Raw genomic sequence first — 19,186 nt, 5'->3', positions numbered from 1 at the left:
CAATTCTATATATTATGCAATGTTCATATTGATTAAGTGTACTCTTAATCCCCTTCACCTATTTCACCCATCCCCCCACCTCCCCTCTGGTAGCCATCTATTTGTTCTCTCTAGTTAAAAGTCTGGTTTTTTGGTTTGTCTCTCTTTATTTTTCCTTTGTTCATTTGTTTCTTAAATTCCACATATGAGTGAAATCATATGGTATTTGTCTTTCTCTGACTGGCTTATTTAACTTAGCATTATACTCTCTAGATCCATCCATGTTGTAGCAAATGGCAAGATTTGGGTTTTTTTTTTTTTTTTTTTTGGCTGAATAATATTCCATTGTGTGTGTGTATATATATATATATAACCTCTTCTTTACCATGCATCTATCGATGGATACTTGGGATGCTTCCACAGTTTGGCTATTATAAATAATGCTGCAGTAAACATAGGGGTACATATATCCCTTCGAATTAGTGTTTTTGTATTCTTTGGGTAAATATCCAGTAGTGCATCTACTGTATCATAGGGTAGTTGCTAAAAATATCATAGCTATTTTTAACTTTTTGAGGAACCTCTATACTGTTTTCCACAGTGGCTGCACCAGTTTGCATTCCCACCAGCACTGCATGAGGGTTCCTTTTCTCCACATCCTTGCCAACATCTGTTGTTAATTTTAGCCATTCTGACAGATGTGAGGTGATATGTCATTGTAGTTTTGATTTGCATTTCCGTGATGATGAGTGATGTTGAGCATCTTTTCATATGTCTTTTGGCCATCTGTATGTCTTCTTTAGAGAAATGTCTGTTCAAGTCTTCTACACATTTTTAAATTGGATTATTATTATTTTTTTGGTATGTTAATATTTTGGATACTAACCCTTTATCAGAAATGTTGTTAGCAAATAGCTTCTCCCATTCAGTAAGTTCTCTTTTAGTTTTGCTGATTGTTTCCTTTGCTGTGCAGAAGCCTTTTATTTTGATGTAGTCCCAATAGTTTATTTTTGCTTTTGTGTCTCTTGCCTCAGGAGACATATCTAGAAAGATGCTGCCACAACCAATGTCAGAGAAATTACTGCCTGTGCTCTCTTCTAGGATTTTTATGGTTTCAGGTCTCACATTTAGGTCTTCAATTCATTTTGAATTTATTTTTGTGTATGGTGTAAGAAAGTGGTCCAGTTTCACTCTTTTGCATGTAGCTGTCCAGTATTCCCAACACCATTTGTTGAAGAGACTTTTTCCCATTGCATATTCTTGCCTCCTTTGTCAAAGCTTAATTATCCATATAATTGTGGGGATATTCCTGGGTTTTTTAATTCTGTTCCATTGATTTATGTGTCTATTTTTGTGCCCATACCATACTGTTTTGATTACTACAGCTTTGTAACATAACTTCTTCAAGTCTGAGTTGTGATACCTCCAGTTTTGTTTTTCTTTTTCAAGACTGCTTTGGCTATTTGGGGTCTTTTGTGGTTCCATACAAATTTTAGGATTGTTTGTTCTAGTTCTGTGAAAATTGCTCTTGGTATGTTGACAGGGATTGCATTAAACTTAGTGTAGATTGCTTTGGGTAGTATAGACATTTGAACAACATTAGTTCTTCTAATCCATAAGCATGGAATATTTTTCCATTTCTTTGTGTTGTCTTTAATTTCTTTCATCAATGTTTCATAGTTTTCAGAGTACAGGTCTTTCACCTCTTTTGTTAAGTTTATTCCTAGGTATTTTATTAGAGAAAGGTCTTTTGAATGGAAATGAAGTAGACAGCATGAGACTGAGAGAAAAGCCCATCAGTACAAACCAGCCACGATTCAAGGTACCAAGGAAAGAAGTTTTACAAAACCATCCTAAAAATTCCCCAAACTCGGAGCCGCAGTAATTGGGAAGAAGGTGGCTGTGAGCCATCCAAGGGAACCAAATCAAAGGACTTTGAGATCTGTATCAGATCTCAGGCTCTGTAAACTGGAGATGCAGTCCAACCTTGCTGAGATGAGGAGAGGAGGGGCTTTGGCTAACACCACAAAGAAAAATACAGCCAGAAAATTATCCTGGAATCTCTAATTCATTCACTCATTCATTAATATATGTGTTGATATATTAATATATCTACCAGTCAGAAAATGCTAGGGGTAGAAGGAAAGAAAAGACTTTTCCAATAAGGTAGCATCTGGGCAAGGAGCTGAAGGAAATGAGGGAGAGTGAGCTATGAGGAAATCTGGGGAAAATGCACCCAGGCAGAGGGAAGAGCACATGCAAAAAAAATAGGATGAAAGGATACTTGGTATGCTTGCAGAATAGCAAGGAAAATGATACGGCTAGAACACAGCTAGGAAATGGAGACTGGTAGGATGTGACATCAGAGAGGTAGTGCAGAGCCAGATCATGTGCTAGCTTGTGATTTGTAGGCCCTTTTGAGGATTTTAGATTTTATGAGTAAGATGGAAAGCCCTATGAGGATTTTGAGTGGGAGTAATATGAGCCGTCTTAAGTTTTGAAACAGATCACCCTCAAAGAATCTGTTGAAAATAGACTATAGGGGTCTAAGGTAGAAGCAAGGAGACAAATTAAGGGACAGTTATAATAATATAAGTGAGAGAGGATGGTACTTGGGGTAGGGTGGTGGTAGTGGTGATGGTGAGAAGTAGTTAGAAGATGGACCTATGCTGAAGGTAATACTGTGCTTTCCTTCTTTGCTTGCCATTAACAACTATCTCTTTACCCCATTCTTGGGTACCCCCAAGATATTACAGCACAGGCTGCAGGAGTGGCCAGGCAAGGAACAACTTGAAAGGATTTAGATACTCCATCAGAGGCCCATACATAGATGCAGGCCATAGTCTTGCCTCCCTAGGCTTATTCAGATGCCATACTAAGTAAAGGAAGGCTTTGTACCACTACTTCTCATCAGAAAAGAAGCCCCTACATTCTGGCTTAATGTCTGTGAACATTAATAGGAAAGCCTGCCTTCCAACTATCACACAAGGAACGAGGCCTGTCCTTAGTACATCCAAAGTCACCAAATGGGGATCCAAGTTATCTAGTCTATATCCAAGATGTCTGTTCCAAAAGAAATTAACTGTTCCCTTTGTTATTCACTAAATTATCACATATATTTGAGCCTAATTTTGGACTTTCCAATCTGTGTTCTCCCTTAGCTCTCTCTGTCTTTTCCTATAGTATCATCTGGTTTTAATTACTGTGATTTATATTAATTCCCACCACATATTCTTTCTTTTTTTAATTTCTTGGCTATTCTTTCACATTTATTTTTCCAAATAAAATTTATGAAAGTTCATATTTAGTGTTTAAAAATTCACTTGGGTTTTTGAAATTCCATTGTAAAGCTTAATTTAGAGAGAACTTCCGTCTTCACAGTATTCAGTCTTCTTGAGAACAAGTTATAGCTCTCCATTTATTCAAGGAGACTACTTTGTCTTAACAGAGAAATATGCATATTTTGGATACCAACCTTACTTCCCACTTCATCTTATTTAGGAAAAAATCTATCTAATTCAACAGTTAATTAGCAAAACAAAATATAACTTAGAAATCTTTCAATTCTATAATTTGCATAACTACATCTGAATTATGAAGAGCCTGAACCTCCCTGGTATTTACAAGCCTCCTATGCTTCCTCCAGTCACAAGTGGGCCCAGGGCTTCCAGCTGAAGCTTCTGATTCCATCAAGAGGTGTGTCCTGTTGGCCAACTTGCATTCATTCTCCTCCACTTTGGGCAAGTTCTTTTCAGGGCCTGACCATCTAAGAGACCACAGGTCTTTTTCTCTAGTTCCTTCATGGAACCAGGAGCCACCAGGAGCCACCAGGAGCTTCTGTAGCTTTCACCCTTCAAATCTCAAATCTTGGATTGATTCAATCCCCTCCTTCCCCTCCTCACTCTGGAGTGCTGCTGGATGATTTCACATAACCAGCACAGAGCTGAAGTCACTGAAAATGCATGGCCGCTAACTTCAGCTGAATCTTCAACAATGGACATTTTATATTTTCCTCTTCGACTTCCTCTCCTAGGGAGAGTAGGGCTAGAGATACAGCTCTGGGATTCATGACATAGGGACTATTCTAAACTTCTACCACTCTTCTCAAGTTCTCCCTGCCACCCCTCCTCCCTCTGCAGATGATCTTGTCCCCATCTTAAAAGAGAACAGCGATACCATCAGATATTCATTCCTTAAATTCCCTTTCCTCCTAAAAATGTATTTCTTTCCCTTCCTGACTCCTGTCTTAGTAAAAGTATTCTTTCTCTTGTCTAAAATGTGTGTACTGATCCCATTGTCTTCAGTCTCTTTCAGAACAGTTATGTCAAATTTTCCTCCTCCTTTTATTCCCATCTTTTCTTCTCTAAGGCCTCTCTTCTCTCCATATATGAATGTTAGATCATTCCTGTCTCCTAAAAAAAAGTCCTCCTATCCTGTATTCTATGAATGAATGTTTTAGATACTTTCACAGAAAAACTTCAAGATAGAGGAGTTCATTATAGCAACACTTCACTACCTCCACTCAGTTCTTAACTCACTGCATCCTGACTGGGGATACCTCAGGCCACGACTGCTTCTTCTGCCAAAGTTAACAATAATCTTCTAGTTGCCAAAGACACTGGACATGTTTCAGCTCTCAGCTTAACTGGACCTTGGCATGGCATTTGACAATGTTGATAACTCCATTCTTCTAGTATTCTTTTTTGTTTGCCTTTTTCTCCTTAGCTTCTCTCTACTTGTTATTTCAAATCTACTTTTCTGAGCACTTGTTTCCTTCTTGGTAAAAAACTACTAATCTTTATCTTCCTGTTTTCCATACAACAAAACCAACTTCCTACATGGATAGCTATATCTGAATGTGTCATAGGCATCTCAAATACAGTGTGTTCAATACTGAAGTCATATTTCCCATCCAGCCTGCTTCTCTGAGTGTATGCCTTCTCTTGGTAAATGGCACATCTTTGTAATCAACCGTATCAGAAACTCAGGATTTATTCTTAACCACTCTTTTACTCTTTCTTCCATGTTCACTCACTCATTAAATCCTTCTGCATATACCTCTTAAATGTCTATCATTTCCCCCCTCCTCTCCATTCTGTTTGCCCCTTTTTTGGTTCAGGCCTTCATCATTTCACCTTAATTGGATGCCTTCCTTATAGTCCTAAAACCTCCAATCCCTCGTCTACACTGTTGTGACAGCCAGCCTCCTGAAAGGTAGATCTGTTGTTTTTTGTTTTTTTTTTTAAAGATTTTATTTATTTATTTGAGAGAGAATGAGAGACAGAGAGCATGAGAGGGAGGAGGGTCATAGGGAGAAGCAGACTCCCTGCTGAGCAGGGAGCCCGATGTGGGACTCGATCCCGGGACTCCAGGATCATGACCTGAGCCGAAGGCAGTCGCTTAACCAACTGAGCCACCCAGGCACCCCTGAAAGGTAGATCTGTTTAAGCTATTTAAGGAAGGTATTCGTGGTATCCATGCTCTGACTCCTGCCTACCTGTCAAGCTCATCAACCACAAACTCCCAACACCCCAGAGTCTGGCTACAACTATAGTTCTCTGAATGGGCTGGGGTATTTCTATATTTTGTCATATGCTGTCTTCCTTCCCTAAAATGTCTTTTTTCCCTTGACTTTATGGCATACTCCATACATCCTTAAAGATTTAAATCAAGAGTCTTCTTTGTGAAGATTTTAATTCTCTCCGGTAGTATTATAATCATTCTCTTCCTTATGACTCCAGTTAAGGCCTGCATATGTTCCATATATAGTACCTGTCCCACTGTATTGTGATGCCTTGCAGGTCTTTCCTCCCTACCAGGTTACATGTTCATTGAAGGCAAGGACAATGAACCTATCACTATGCCGGGCACTTGCTTGGTGTTCCATAAAATTTGTCGAATAGTTTGAATTAATTGTCATGCTACAGAGTCCTATATGGTATAATTTGGAATATATATAATAATATGTAAATACTTGCTGTACATGACCAGAGTATAATAATAAATAGAGTGTAAAGCACCATGTTTCTGTCTGCCAGGAGGGTAGGGTATTATTCTGAGAAAATCAAATTTATTTTCTACAAACTAGAAGCCCTGTATGATCAAACTGTCTCCTCCCTTGGGTATAAAGAGATCAGAATCCATCTGTTAGTACTGACGGGCCCAACAAACGCCCTTCTGGCACCAGGTGAGCAGTATCCAATTTGGCCAAGGAGCCCTTGGTTTTCTCAGTTCTGTACCTTAACGCGTGCAGTAAAGGCTGCACAGATGACTGTGGGCCACCTTCCCTTTCCTCCCCCTCTTAACCTTTGCTCTGGTCACCCTGACGGCCTCCAATAAAGACACGTCTCTGTCTCATTATTACTATCATCTCCATTGCGCCATTACGGGGGTCCTTTGACCTCAACGTTGCTTCTCTCCCGTCTTCCTCTCAGGGGCGGGCAGAGAGGGAGGAGAGGAGAACAAAGACTCCTGGGGCCTGCAGACAGGTGATGCAGGCCCAAAGGCCACAAGGTGACACACACTCACCTTATCCCAGAAAGATGATGGATTCCAGGGCAATCCGAGACAGACCAGAGTCCACTCCGACCTCAATCCCTGTCTTGCAACAGCGGGCACGACACCCTCTCTAATCCGGGGCCTGGTGTGTTTACACTACCAGCTCCGGTTGCCTAGGAAACCTGCCCTCCGCCTCCCGCGACCTTGGAGTGGGGAGGGGGACAACAGAGGCGGGGAAAGCAGCGGCCGAAGCCGTTTCTGGGTCACGTGGCGGCAACCTCCAACCAATCAGCAGAGGTAGGGGTCCACCCGGAAGACCCCGCTGGTGCTGCTGGGAAGTGGTGGGGAGCTCCTCGCTCGCGGGTGTCTTCGTGCCAGCGCGCATCTTTCGACCTGCCTTCGCTGGGTCATGGGACCGGACTGGAAGCACCGAGTTGGGGGCGTAGTGGCATGGACCTAGTCGTGTGGCCTCCTCCAGTCCCGGCTCTCTCCCACTGAAAGCCTTCGACCGTTGCGACCTGGAAGCCCGGAACCTCGCTGGACTTGAACCTGTCATGGGGCTGTGATGTCATAAGGCGACCGGAGAGCCAGGACAGGCCCCGATCCCCGGCTTGGGCTCCGATCCCCAGGAATGTAGCGGACCTACGCCGACGAGCCGAATCGAAGGTCGGCGCTGGCATACGAACCTCTGGAGAAGAAATGGGCTCTCCTCGGGTCTTACCGTTCTTGGGCCGGCTCTTGAGGGTCGTTTCAGTATTCCAAAATATTCAGGAGGCAAAACATATTTACAAAATAAAGTAGAACTTAAAGAGGGAAAGAGAGGAACTTTTAAAAGAGTGGGCAGAAGGGGTGAGGAATGAATGAACTTGGGGCGCCTGGGTGGCTCAGTCGTTAAGCGTCTTCCTTCCGCTCAGGTCATGGTCCCAGGGTCCTGGGATCGAGCCCCGCATGGGGCTCCCTGCTCGTCCGGAAGCCTGCTTCTCCCTCTCCCACTCGCCCTGCTTGTGTTCCCTCTCTTGCTGTGTCTCTCTCTGTCAAATACATAAATAAAATCTTAAAAAAAAAAAAAATGAATGAACTTAGTAAAAGGCACAGCAGAGTAACTGTAGCTCTCTTCGTTTTCCATAGCTGCCTGTCCGGTATGGAGCCACTAGCTACAACCACGCGTGGCTCTTGAACACGAAGTGTGGCTGGTCCGAATTGAGATGTACCATAAAATACGGATTGTATTTTGAAGGCTTAATATGAAAAAAAATAATAAACTTTTTGTATTGATTATATGCTGAAATAAGAATATTTTTGATATATCGGGTTAAATAAAAATGCGATATTAAAATTTTACTTTTTAAAAGTAGTGATTAGAAATTTTTAAATTACATATGTGACTTCTATTATGTTTCTGTTGGACAGCGCTACTGAAATGTTTGTGGTTCAGTTGGTTTGTGTAGAATATGACGTTCAGTTCGTGCAAAATAGTACCTGTAGTGCCCTTTTCCGTCAGCAGATGGCCGCCTCATTCAATAGACTATAGTTTTAAACTACTTTCTCAAGAGAAATATAAGTGTAGATTTTAAAAATATTTCTTGCCAAAGGCGCCTGGGTGGCTCAGTGGGTAGAGCATCCTACTCTTGATCTCAGGGTATAAGTTTAAGCCTCACATTTGGTGGGGAGCCTACTTAAAAAAAAAATTCTTTACATTTATCTAATAACAATTCAACATTTGTCGTGATTCAATTATTTTTTCTATAATGTTGACTGTAATTGCATAAATATATTTTTAAAAGTAAATTAATTTTCCCTCTACATTTTTTATTTCACAGGAATTTGTTCCCATCTGTCATTAATTAATGAATTAAGAATAAATTAATTAAAATATTTGTGGCTTAGGGGTTTAAAACAAATACCAGAGAAATCTGATTCCTATTTGTATTTTTAATGTATTTGAAAGCCTAGTTGAAAAGATGACCTGCCCAAGCAAATATTCATCTTGGGGTATAAAGACTAGATAAAAATAGTTTAGAAATCTCAAGTTTTAGATTAAGAATTTGGGTCAGGAAACAATGAGAATTTTATACATCAAGCTTCTCGTTTGGGGGGATGGAGCTCTTTTGGATGAAGTATAGAGATTATTAAAGTATATTGTTAGAAATCTGTTATGACTCTCCTAACCAGTAAAAGACTAGGAGAGAGCTAATACACAGTTTTCTTTATATTATATAAACAAGTAATTTTAAGACTTATTTCTAGGTTTTGTATTCTTCTTATGGCTTTTAACTGTAATTACCTTTTGTTCCAAATACCATCTAGAATATGTTAACAACAGGCAATTCTTCCTTTGAGAATTACTCAGGACAAAGGCTTTTGTTTGGCAAATCACCAATGGTTATTAGCCTACAGCTACACGACAACTCTGACTCAGTTGCTGACTGGCCATATCCTGGAGCTTTTGCAATAAATATAGAGGTGCATATATCTTTTTGAATTAGTGTTTTTGTTTTCTTCAGGTAAATACCCAGAAGTGGAATTGCTGGGGAAATGCAAATCAAAACCACAATGAGATATCACCTCACACCAGTCAGAAAAAAAGACAAGAAACAACAAATGTGAGTAAGGATATGGAAAAAGGGGAACTCTTATTAACAGTTGGGAATGTAAATTGGTGCAGCTACTGTGAAAAACAGTATGGAGGTTCCTCAAAAAATTAAAAATAGAAATATCGTATGATTCAACAGTCTTACACAATTCACATATGCAAACAATGAATCATGGAACACTACATCAAAAACTAATGCTGTAATGTATGATGATTAACATAACATAATAAAATAATTTAAAAAAAAAAGAAATATCATATGATCCAGTAATTCCACTACTGGGTATTTACCCAAGGGAAACAAAAACACTAATTCAAAAAGATATATGCACCCCTATGTTTATTGCAGCATTATTTACAACAGCCAAGATATGGAAGCACCCCAAGTGTCTGTTGATAGATTAATGGATTAAGAAGATGTCCTTACAATTTATACATCACTACGTGTAGTTGAGTATTACCTTACATATCCCAAACCAGTGCTGCTTTGACTCTGTAGAGATTTATCCACATTTTTTCATCTCTAGTATTTTACAATAAAATACTTGAGAAGTTAACAGATCAAATGTGAGACACCCCTTCCCCACCCCACATCATTGGCTTACATTCCTTGATTTGATGAAGCTAATCTACTACAGGATTAAAAATACTGGGGATTTGCTCCTGTTTTCATCTGTCTGCCCCCAGACTAGTGGGAGGCAGCAATTTTGCCTAAGTGAATCTTCACTGAACCAAACTTTCCCTCAGGTGGACAGTTGCAAGATCTAGTTGGAAGAGGAAATGTTAGTGAGCCCTTTTCTCTACAGATATATAGCCATTTTCCCAATGACATTTCCAGTATTAAAGTTGATATTTTAAGCTTCATTTATATGTCTCATCACTATTTCCCAGTTGATTCGAAGCTTGGAAGGGAAAAAGGGGTATTTATTTGCCTTCTAAAGCCTGATTTCTATAGTTTGGGTTAAATGTATTTTTGTACGATCCAAATGTTTGAAATTTAAAGTGCAGGGGCGCCTGGGTGGCTCAGTCGTTAGGCGTCTACCTTCAGCTCGGGTCATGATCCCAGGGTCCTGGGATCGAGCCCCACATCGGGCTCCCTGCTCCGCGGCGAGCCTGCTTCTCCCTTTCCCACTCCCTCTGCTTGTGTTCCCTCTCTCGCTGTCTCTCTCTCTGTCAAAAAATAAATAAAAAAAAAAAAGAAATTTAAAATGCATATTGACACTGAAAAAGAATATTCTGTAAGTCAGAATAAAGAACTCTTTTTCCATTTTAGGAAAGTGAAAGTGTGCTCTGCTGTTACTATAGATCTACATCCTAGCTGCATGTACACAAAGATGATAGTGTCTGTAGAATTTAGAGCCAGTCTACACAGAAACACTTTATTTGCTTTATAAACCATGGCTAATGTGCACATGTGTGTACTTGACAAGAGGTCTTGGAAAAGAGATGCAGCACTGTTATCAAATACAGGGAACTCTAAGACAATTATTGTTTGTAGCCAGCACCATCTTGCTAGCTCTGCCAGAAGGATCATTGTGTGAGCCAACCTGCAAATCCAACACCTCAGTAGAAGCAGAATTTTAATTGTGCAAACACAAGGTGAATGACACCAAGCAGAACGTTAGACTATAATTAATAACTTCAAATGGCCCTCTTAAATCATATCCAGGATATCAAAAATAAGAAAGGCATTCGTGTCCTTGAACACATTAGTAACATACAATAAAAGCTGATACATATATAATGTGAATGTCTTATATGTATTTTCATTTGTATGTATGTATTTATAGATACATTGAAGAATTTTACTTACGATAACAGGTTTTGTATCAGAGTTATCAGAGTTTTTAAATTATTGTGCTTAGGAGACTTTAAGCATTTAATTCACCTTTTGTCATAATACGGAATCACATTTAAAATCATCCCAGATATTCTTTCTTTGAAAGATATATTAGCAGTCTTCCATTTTTATTTTAAAACCCCCAATTGGCAGGACATGTACCCCATGCCTGACCTCAATCTGAAATGCTATAGATTCTGTCATCTTTGTCTTTTTTGACCTTCAGTAAAGATTCCCACTTATCCCCATATTTAAAAGTCCATGTTCTAATCAGTTCTGATCAATAGAAATTATATGTAGACCATATATGTCATTTTAAATGTTCTATTAGCCATATTAAAAAAGTAAAAAGAAACCGGTGAAATTAATTTTAATAATATTTTTAAAATCACATTATCATCAGAAAAGTCATTTTTTTTAATTGAAGTATAATTGACATAAAACATTATATTAGTTTTTGGTGTACAAATTTGATATTTGTGTATATTGCAAAATGATCACCATAATATATCTAGTTAATATCCATCATCATATGTAATTATAGAATTTTTTTCTCGTGGGAAGAACTTTTAAGATTTACTCTCTTAGCCATTTTCAAATATGCACTACATTATTATTAACTATAGATATGATGCTGTATATTGCATCCTCATGACTTTTTTATTTTATAACTGAAAATTTGTACTTTTGACTCCCTTTACCTATTTTGTCCAACCCCCAACCCCCACCTCTCGCAACCTCCAATCTGTTCTCTATATTCATGAGCTTGGTTGTTTTTTGTTTTGTTTTGGTTTGGTTTTATATTTTGCATATAAATGAGATCATACAACATTTATCTTCCTCTGTCTGACTTACTTCACTTAGCATAATGCCCTCAAAGTCCACCCATATGGTCACAAATGGCAAGATCTCATTCTTCTTATGGCTGAATATATATATACCACAATGTCTTGATCCATTCATCTGTCAATGGGCACTTAAGAGTGTTTCCATATCTTGGCTACTATAAATAATGCTTCACATTAGTGTTTTCATTTTCTTTGAATAAATACCCAGAAGTGGAATTGGTGGATCATATGGTAGTTTTATTTTTAATTTTTTTTTTTATGAACCTCCATGCTGTTTTCCACAGTGGCTGCACCAATTTACATTTCTACCAACAGTGCACAAGGTTCCTTTTTCTCCACATCCTCGCCAACACTTGTTATTTCTCATCTTTTTGATAAGTCTTTCTGACAGGTGTGAGGTGATACATCTTGTGGTTTTGATTTGCATTTTTGTGATGATTAGTGATGTTGAGCATCTTTTCATGTGCTTGTTGGCCATCAGTATGTCCTCTTTGGGAAAACGTCTATTCAAATCCTCTGCCAGTTTTTTAATTAGATTGTTTGGGGTTTTTTTTCTGTATTCAGTTGTATGAGTCCTTTGTATATTTTGTATGTCAGCCCCTTATTAGATATATGGTTTGCAAATATTTTCTCCCATCCAGTAACTTGACTTATTTTGTTGATGGCTTCCTTTCCTGTGCAGGTGAAATCAATTTTAATATTTTCAACCCAACATACCAAAATATTTTCATTTCAATATGTACTCAATATAAAAAGCCATTAATGAGCTATTTTCCATTCTTTCTTTCATAGGAAGTTTTCAAAATTTGGGGTGTATTTTATCCTTACAGCACATCTGAATTCAGACCAGCCACATTTTAAGTGCTAATAGATACCCATATTCAATTGTGTAGTTCCAAATGATTGATTTTAATTTTTTCCATTAGAATTTAGATGAATATTAGACTTAGGTTTGGCTGCACTGAAAGAAAACACAAAATAATCATAGCTTTATAAAGATAGAAATTTATTTCTCTCTTATAAAAAGTTAGGAGATAGTGGTCTGGGGTTAGTAAGGTGTCAGGATCCAGCTTCCTACCTTGTTTCTCTGCTGTGTGTGGCCTTTATTAGCAGAGTTGCCTCATGGCCTAAGATGCTTGCTCCTTTTCCAGTCATCACATCCACCTGCCAGCCAGCAGATAGAAGAAGGAGAAGGAGGAAGTTTTATATAATAATTGTATACCATCAGCCAGAACTTAGTGACAGGTCCACAGAGAGCTGCAAGAGTGGCAGAATATTTAATGTTAATCTAAGGTAGCTTTATGTCCAGCTCAAAATTGGAGGTTTTGCTACTACAGAAGAAAAAGAACTGGATAAGGAGGGAAAACCAGTAATCTTTATTTCAAAAGGGTCTTTGAAAACTCAATAGGATTTCAAAACGATTGTCTTAAATATACCTGTCATTGGAAGTAAAACGGGTCTCTTTAGGGCTATACCTTCTTTAGTAGAATTAACCCACAGATTTCTTAGTTTACTGGCAAACCTACTGATATTCAACATTCTATAAGGTAGCGATTCCGACAGGATGTGTGCCTTTAGCACTTTAGCAGCACAGAGAACTATGCTTGGGTGACGAACATTCAGAGAAGTGTCTGCCATAGTAGAAAGGTGCCCTCAGTCTTGGCTTTTAGCCAGATCATCTGACATGACCCAGTCTTGTATTCCTACATGCAGATGTTTAATTGCCTAGTTATTAAATTTGGGTTGTCATGTGTATAGGATATGTATTAAATCAAGAATTTCTCTGAATGTGGAGCTATTTTCTGGAGAGGAAATGGGCTAAATGGAGGATAACTCCACTTTCCCCCTTTTGGCAGGTGGCTTTGTTACCATTTAACCATTTTGTTAGGGATCTTTTTTTTTTCTGCCTAAATATCTATAAATAACCAGAAGGCAAGGGCCTATATATTATTGCTTTTGTGTTTCCCACACACAACTTTAGTATTTAAATAAACAGATATTTGATATTTCTAATTAAATGCACTGCTCCTTTAAAGCTATGAAATCTAGGGTAAATACCCAAGGATCACGGTTACAGATAGTACAAAACACTCAAAGCCATACTCTTCCTGCTTTTATTCAAAGACAGTTTGCCTACCCTCTCAAGATACATCTTTAAAGTTGAAATCAAAATTCTCTCATTCTTTCTCCCTCAATCAATATTCTTGGCTTCTGATCCCACACAAAGCATCACTGTTCCAGAAAATTATTTAAATTGTGTGGAGACTTGAAGCCTGGTGATATGTAAATGAGTTTCCAGCACAAGTTTTATTACGGTGACTTCAGTAATCTAAACAGATACAGCAAATTCTTAAAATGAATTTATTTTTATTTAATTTAGTAAGTGAATACACTAATAGACAGCTTGGGTTTGTTTGAGAAAGGGAAGGAGAGAGGAACCAATGAAGGGAAGTAAAATGTCATCTAGTCAAATAAATGGGAGAGATTCACTATGTGCTTTTGATCCTCACTGCTATTTTCTCTACTAGACTCTCAGGGAATGGAGTCCCTCTCTCAGTCTCTGTCTTCAGGTCTCAGAAGTGCACTTCCACATAGTGGTTAGTGGGCAAGTGTGCCTTGTGAAATGATGGAGTACTTTTCCTCATTACAGTGACCCCAGGAAATATTGGCTGAAATAGTGTCAATATCTTTTTACTAACCAAAGTTGGTTGAGTTAAAAAGATACTTGAGTGGGACACCTGGGTGGCTCAGTCAGTTAAGTGTCTGCCTTCAGCTCAGGTCATGATCCCAGGGTCCTGGGATCGAGTCCCACATTGGGCTCCCTGCTTAGCAGGGAGTCTGCTTCTCCCTCTACACCTCTACACCTCCCTCTACACCTCTACACCTCCCTCTGCCTGCCACTTCCCCTGCTTGTGCTCTCTTTTTCTGTCAAATAAATAAAATCTTAAAAAAAAAAAGAAGATACTCGAGTAAAAATGATGATTTTAAAGAAAGCGCTTGCCCTTCCCACACCAAATTCTTTTTAATACGTTTAGTCATGCTTGTGATTTTCATTTAGAATGATTTCAGCAGCCTCTCAACTGGGTTCAAAGATGGAAAAGAAACTAGGAAAGGTAGATCAGAGAATGGAGACGAGAGAACAAATGAGATGCTTGCAGATGAGATTTTTGTGTTTTTCGATTATAGATGTTTTTCCTTCCCTTGGATGCACTTTATGTCTTGAATTCTTCACTTATCATCTTTACTTCTTCTTATTCAATTGAAGTGATTATTTAATTCATCTGCAATCATTGTTTTGAATGCCTTAATTCTTTAGATTGCCATTGAGAATTTTCCAACCGGAAATTCCATCGGAAAAAAAGAAAACATTCATTTCTTCAGGGCTTTTCAAAACATTCTTAGTTTTTGTCACTGATTTTCTTCCCTTTGGTTTTATTTCTAAGTTCAATTTAGATGAGTTCCTAAGCATTAGGAGTGTTATTTGAGCCGTAAATACAGGGCCGCATAAGAGAGCCACGCTAGACATTGGTGAACAGCTGTAATGAGTGACTGACAGGTACTTCAAATTACAAGTTTATTGTGTTGTGGGTTTTTTTGTAATAATAACACACTGTCCTAATTTGTAGAATATCCCTATTTTTCCTAGTTTTCTAGACTATCAAAGCATATTTACTAGAGAGAACTTTAAGTTTAGAACTTCATTACAAAAATCTCTTGATTAGAACAAGTTCTCAAGCTTTGGGTCTCCTTTATACTCTTAAAAATTGCTGAGGACCCCAAAGAACTTTTGTTGGTGTGAGTTACACCCAACTGATATTTATCATATTAGAAATTAAAACTCAGAATTTCAAAACATGTTTATTTATTTTAAAAAGAATAAATGATTACAGTTAACATAAATAACATGTTTATACAAATAATTGTACTTTCTGAAAGAAAAACAGTAGTGAGAAACACAGCATTGTTTTACAAGTTCTTTAGTGTCTGACTTAAGAGAATATGTCCGACTTAAGTGTCTGACTTGAGATTCTTACATGTGCTTTTGAAGTGAGTCTGTTGCAAAATCTCAGCTCATGTAGCTTCATACACATGAGAGAACGAGAGTGAAAGGCAAATTACATCCTAATACTGTTATGAAATCGGTTTTGACCTCACAGACCATGAGAGTCATCCACCACACGTTGAGAACTACTGGTCTTGAGCAGCATTTGGTCCAGGAAGAAAAAAGGCTTAATATTCATAATTGAGAGTAAAGGAGTTTAGAATTCTAGCCTAGAAGCTACTCCATTCGTTATTGGGACATACATTTTAAATCCATTTTAAAATAATTTCCTCACTATTTAGCTTGTAGAGGTCAAGATCAGTTTTAAAATTCTGAAAAACAACACATATGTGTTTGACATTATTGAATATATTGACATTATTGACATAATATAAGGATATATATACACATGGAGCAGAACTTTAAAAAAAGTTGTCATTTGTGATCCTACTATTTTACCACTGTCATATTACCTAAAAGAGTCAGCATGGTGCAATAGAAATAGCTCAAAGTTTTGAATTCTAACTTCAGAATTGACTGGCTTTGTGAATGGGCAAGTTACTTCACTCCTCTAAGCCTCAGTGTCCCCGTTTGTGAAATGGGAATGAAAGCGCCTGCATTGCAGTTTAGCATGGATTTTGATGGACAGCCATGCTGAATTCCACCTGGAAACAGGTGGGGGCAGTGGTGAACTGCACGAGTAGGAAGGCTTTGGCAGACCTTAGTGGCAGATGGGCTGCAGAGACCCTACTGAAAGCACATCAGGCTGATCCAAGCAAGATGCAGCAGTGGCATCAGAGAAGTACGCAGATCAGAGTTACGGAGACATACAGAGACACGGAAGCCAGTGTGAACCCAAGAATGAAAGCCAGAGAGCAAGCCGCCTCATCACCAGAGAGGAGAGTCAAAACGAGGCCAGAATTAGGAACAATTAAGGACCCAGAGACAGTGCAAAGAATCTCGAGAGAGAAATTTCAGGACCTCCTTTGAGGTGGAGGCCAAGCCCAGCCTGATCCAAAAGACAACCTTTGCCAGTGTGGCCATAGAGAAGGGGTAGGAACTTCTACCGTGCTTCTGCCCAGGCACCAGATGGATCCAGCCTGGGTGAAGTAAATATTCCCCCTCCTTCAGCCCCTCTTCCTTCTTAATCTTGTAACAGAAGTGCTTGTTTCTGTGGGGGAACTCCTACCACATAGAAAAAGTAAGGTGGCCGGTTTTCCCAGTTTGCCTGGAACTGAGGGGATTTCCCAGGACATAGACTTTCAGCTTTAAAACTGGAAAAATTCCTGGGGTGCCTGGGTGGCTCAGTCGGTTAAGCGTCCGACTCTTGATTTCAGCTCAGGTCATGATCTCAGGGTTGTGAGATCAAGCCCTATGTGGCTCTTAAGCACTGAGTATGGAGCCTGCTTAAGATTCTCTCTCTCCCTTTGCCCCTCTCTCTCCCTCTCTAAAAAACAAAAAACCTGGAAGAATTCCAGGCAAACTGGGACATGTTGGTCACCCTGTCCCATGGTACAACCAACCCCCACTCTAAAGCAATGCCCATATCACAAGTGAGGCTGATAGAAGTCCTCTCCAGCACATTCTTTTCAGAGCTATCAATAAAGACATTTCTATGGCTCCTGGCTGAACTAAGTGAGTGGGATGGATGTCAGGATCTGCCAGAGGTCATTTCTGTCTGCGAGAGAAAGATAAATCCTGATCCCTGATGATCATCTTGATCCAGCTGAGCCTGAAGCAACACTACCCAGGGACCTTTCAGTGACATAAACTTGTAAATTCTTTCTTTTGCATAAGTTTGGATTTGGCTTCTAGTCTGGCTTAATATAGTAGGTACCTTAAACAGAAGGAAGCTTATAAATCATGGCATATACTTAGCTACTAGAAACCTTTCTCACTTTGTGAGAAATTAGTGCTGACTGGGTTAAAAGCTGTAATAAGGGACTCCTAAACTATAAATTGCTCTGCCTTGACCAATGTCCTATGATTGACTGTCTTACATTGACGTGATGTGTCTGGTAATACGGCCTTTACTAGATTAGCCTGTTTCTTGAATTCTGGTGGGTATTGTCAGTGATGTCTTCCTGCCATAACTGTCCTCACTATCTCCTCACCCCCTCTGTCTTAGCTCTTCTAGCACTATACCTTGCTTTAAATATCCAACCACATTTCTTCCAGCTACTTGCTAGTATTTAATGCTCTCAGCTCCACCAGTCTTTCTGGGTTCCTAGCTATAAACACTTCTCCTTGACCTACTTGACTACAACTTGGCCATGGTTACCTGCTCTAGTCTCTGCTTAGCCTGGCCTGCCCTGGCAGGCCAGGAGGGACTGAGAACCAATGAATAGAACTTTGGCTTAATCTTTAGACACTTGAATGATGTTCTTGGTTGCAACAGCCTGTTTTTGTCATTATTGGAAACACAGTCCTTTTCCAAATAATTCTTTCAGGCTTTATGCTGCTTTAGTGGTCAAAAACTTCCTCTCCCATATTATATAACTTTGACTGGGTGGTTGGGTAGGGCAGGGGATGGGGAGTGGTAAATTTGCAGAATAGATTTGTGAAAATGATGAGTCAAGGCTGAGTTAAGAAGGATGCTGCTACAGCTATAGTTTTCAGATTCTAGTGGATATAAGAATAACTTGAGGGGCTTATTTAAATTGCATATTTCTGAGCCTATTTCCAGTGAATCTGACTCAGTAGGTCTGGGGTAGGGCCTAGGATTCAGCATGGTAAGCAAGAATATCAAGTGATTCTGATGTAGTTAGTCTCTAGATCATACTTTGGGAAATATTCCTCCACAGTGTGTTCAGAACATGTGCTTGGGGGAGGAAAGACCCTAATAGTCTGGGTGCTAGAATAGCTTCAGGGTGGATCATCTTTGTGATTTTCAAATCCTTTTGGGTCTTTTATGATGCTTGGCTTGTTTTCCTTAAGCAGTTTGGTAAGCTTGGAAGTCAGGATGGAGAAACATGGCTATATATATATATCTCCCACAGCTATGCCATAATATTCCACAAAACCCAAATTTACCAGAGATTGTTGGAGCTCGTTGCCCTGCCTAATCCGTGTATATTATTGAATGTCTTGAGAGGAGATGATTCTAGAGAATTGAACTTTACAGTATCATATTTGATTGATTCAGCTCAGCAAAGAACCAGAATTACTAGCAGCAGTTCAAGGTCATAGGAGAGAGTGGGCCAGGCCCTGGTCTCAATTTCAGTGGGGCAACAAAGGCTGCTGCAGCATTTGGCTTCTGGGGACATCATCCACATTGAATGCAATGGGCATGGAGCTCCATGTAATATTTGTATTTGTAATATAGTAACATTGGGGACAACGTTGTATAAAAGGAGATATGGTCTCTAATTATTGGGCAAAGTGTA

At 39.1% G+C, this 19,186-nt stretch overlaps 2 protein-coding genes across 2 annotated transcripts in view; one reads left to right on the top strand and one right to left on the bottom strand.

Annotated features, from left to right (window-relative positions):
- Positions 1-6,597, bottom strand: part of LRRC9 (leucine rich repeat containing 9) — a 119,005-nt gene extending 112,408 nt beyond the window's left edge. Inside the window, 1 exon segment of the mRNA XM_032405233.1 lies at positions 6,508-6,597. The gene's annotated coding sequence lies outside the window, so the exon portion shown is untranslated.
- The window catches only part of RTN1 (reticulon 1), a 309,875-nt gene that overhangs the window by 66,922 nt on the left and 223,767 nt on the right, over positions 1-19,186 (top strand). The gene's annotated exons all lie outside the window — the stretch shown is intronic.

The sequence above is a fragment of the Phoca vitulina genome, unplaced genomic scaffold (assembly GCF_004348235.1).
Source record: "Phoca vitulina isolate PV1807 unplaced genomic scaffold, GSC_HSeal_1.0 scaffold7, whole genome shotgun sequence".
Classification (NCBI taxonomy): Eukaryota; Metazoa; Chordata; class Mammalia; order Carnivora; family Phocidae; genus Phoca; species Phoca vitulina.
Note: the sequence above shows the minus strand (reverse complement) of the source record. Positions and strands in the feature narration are given on the sequence as shown.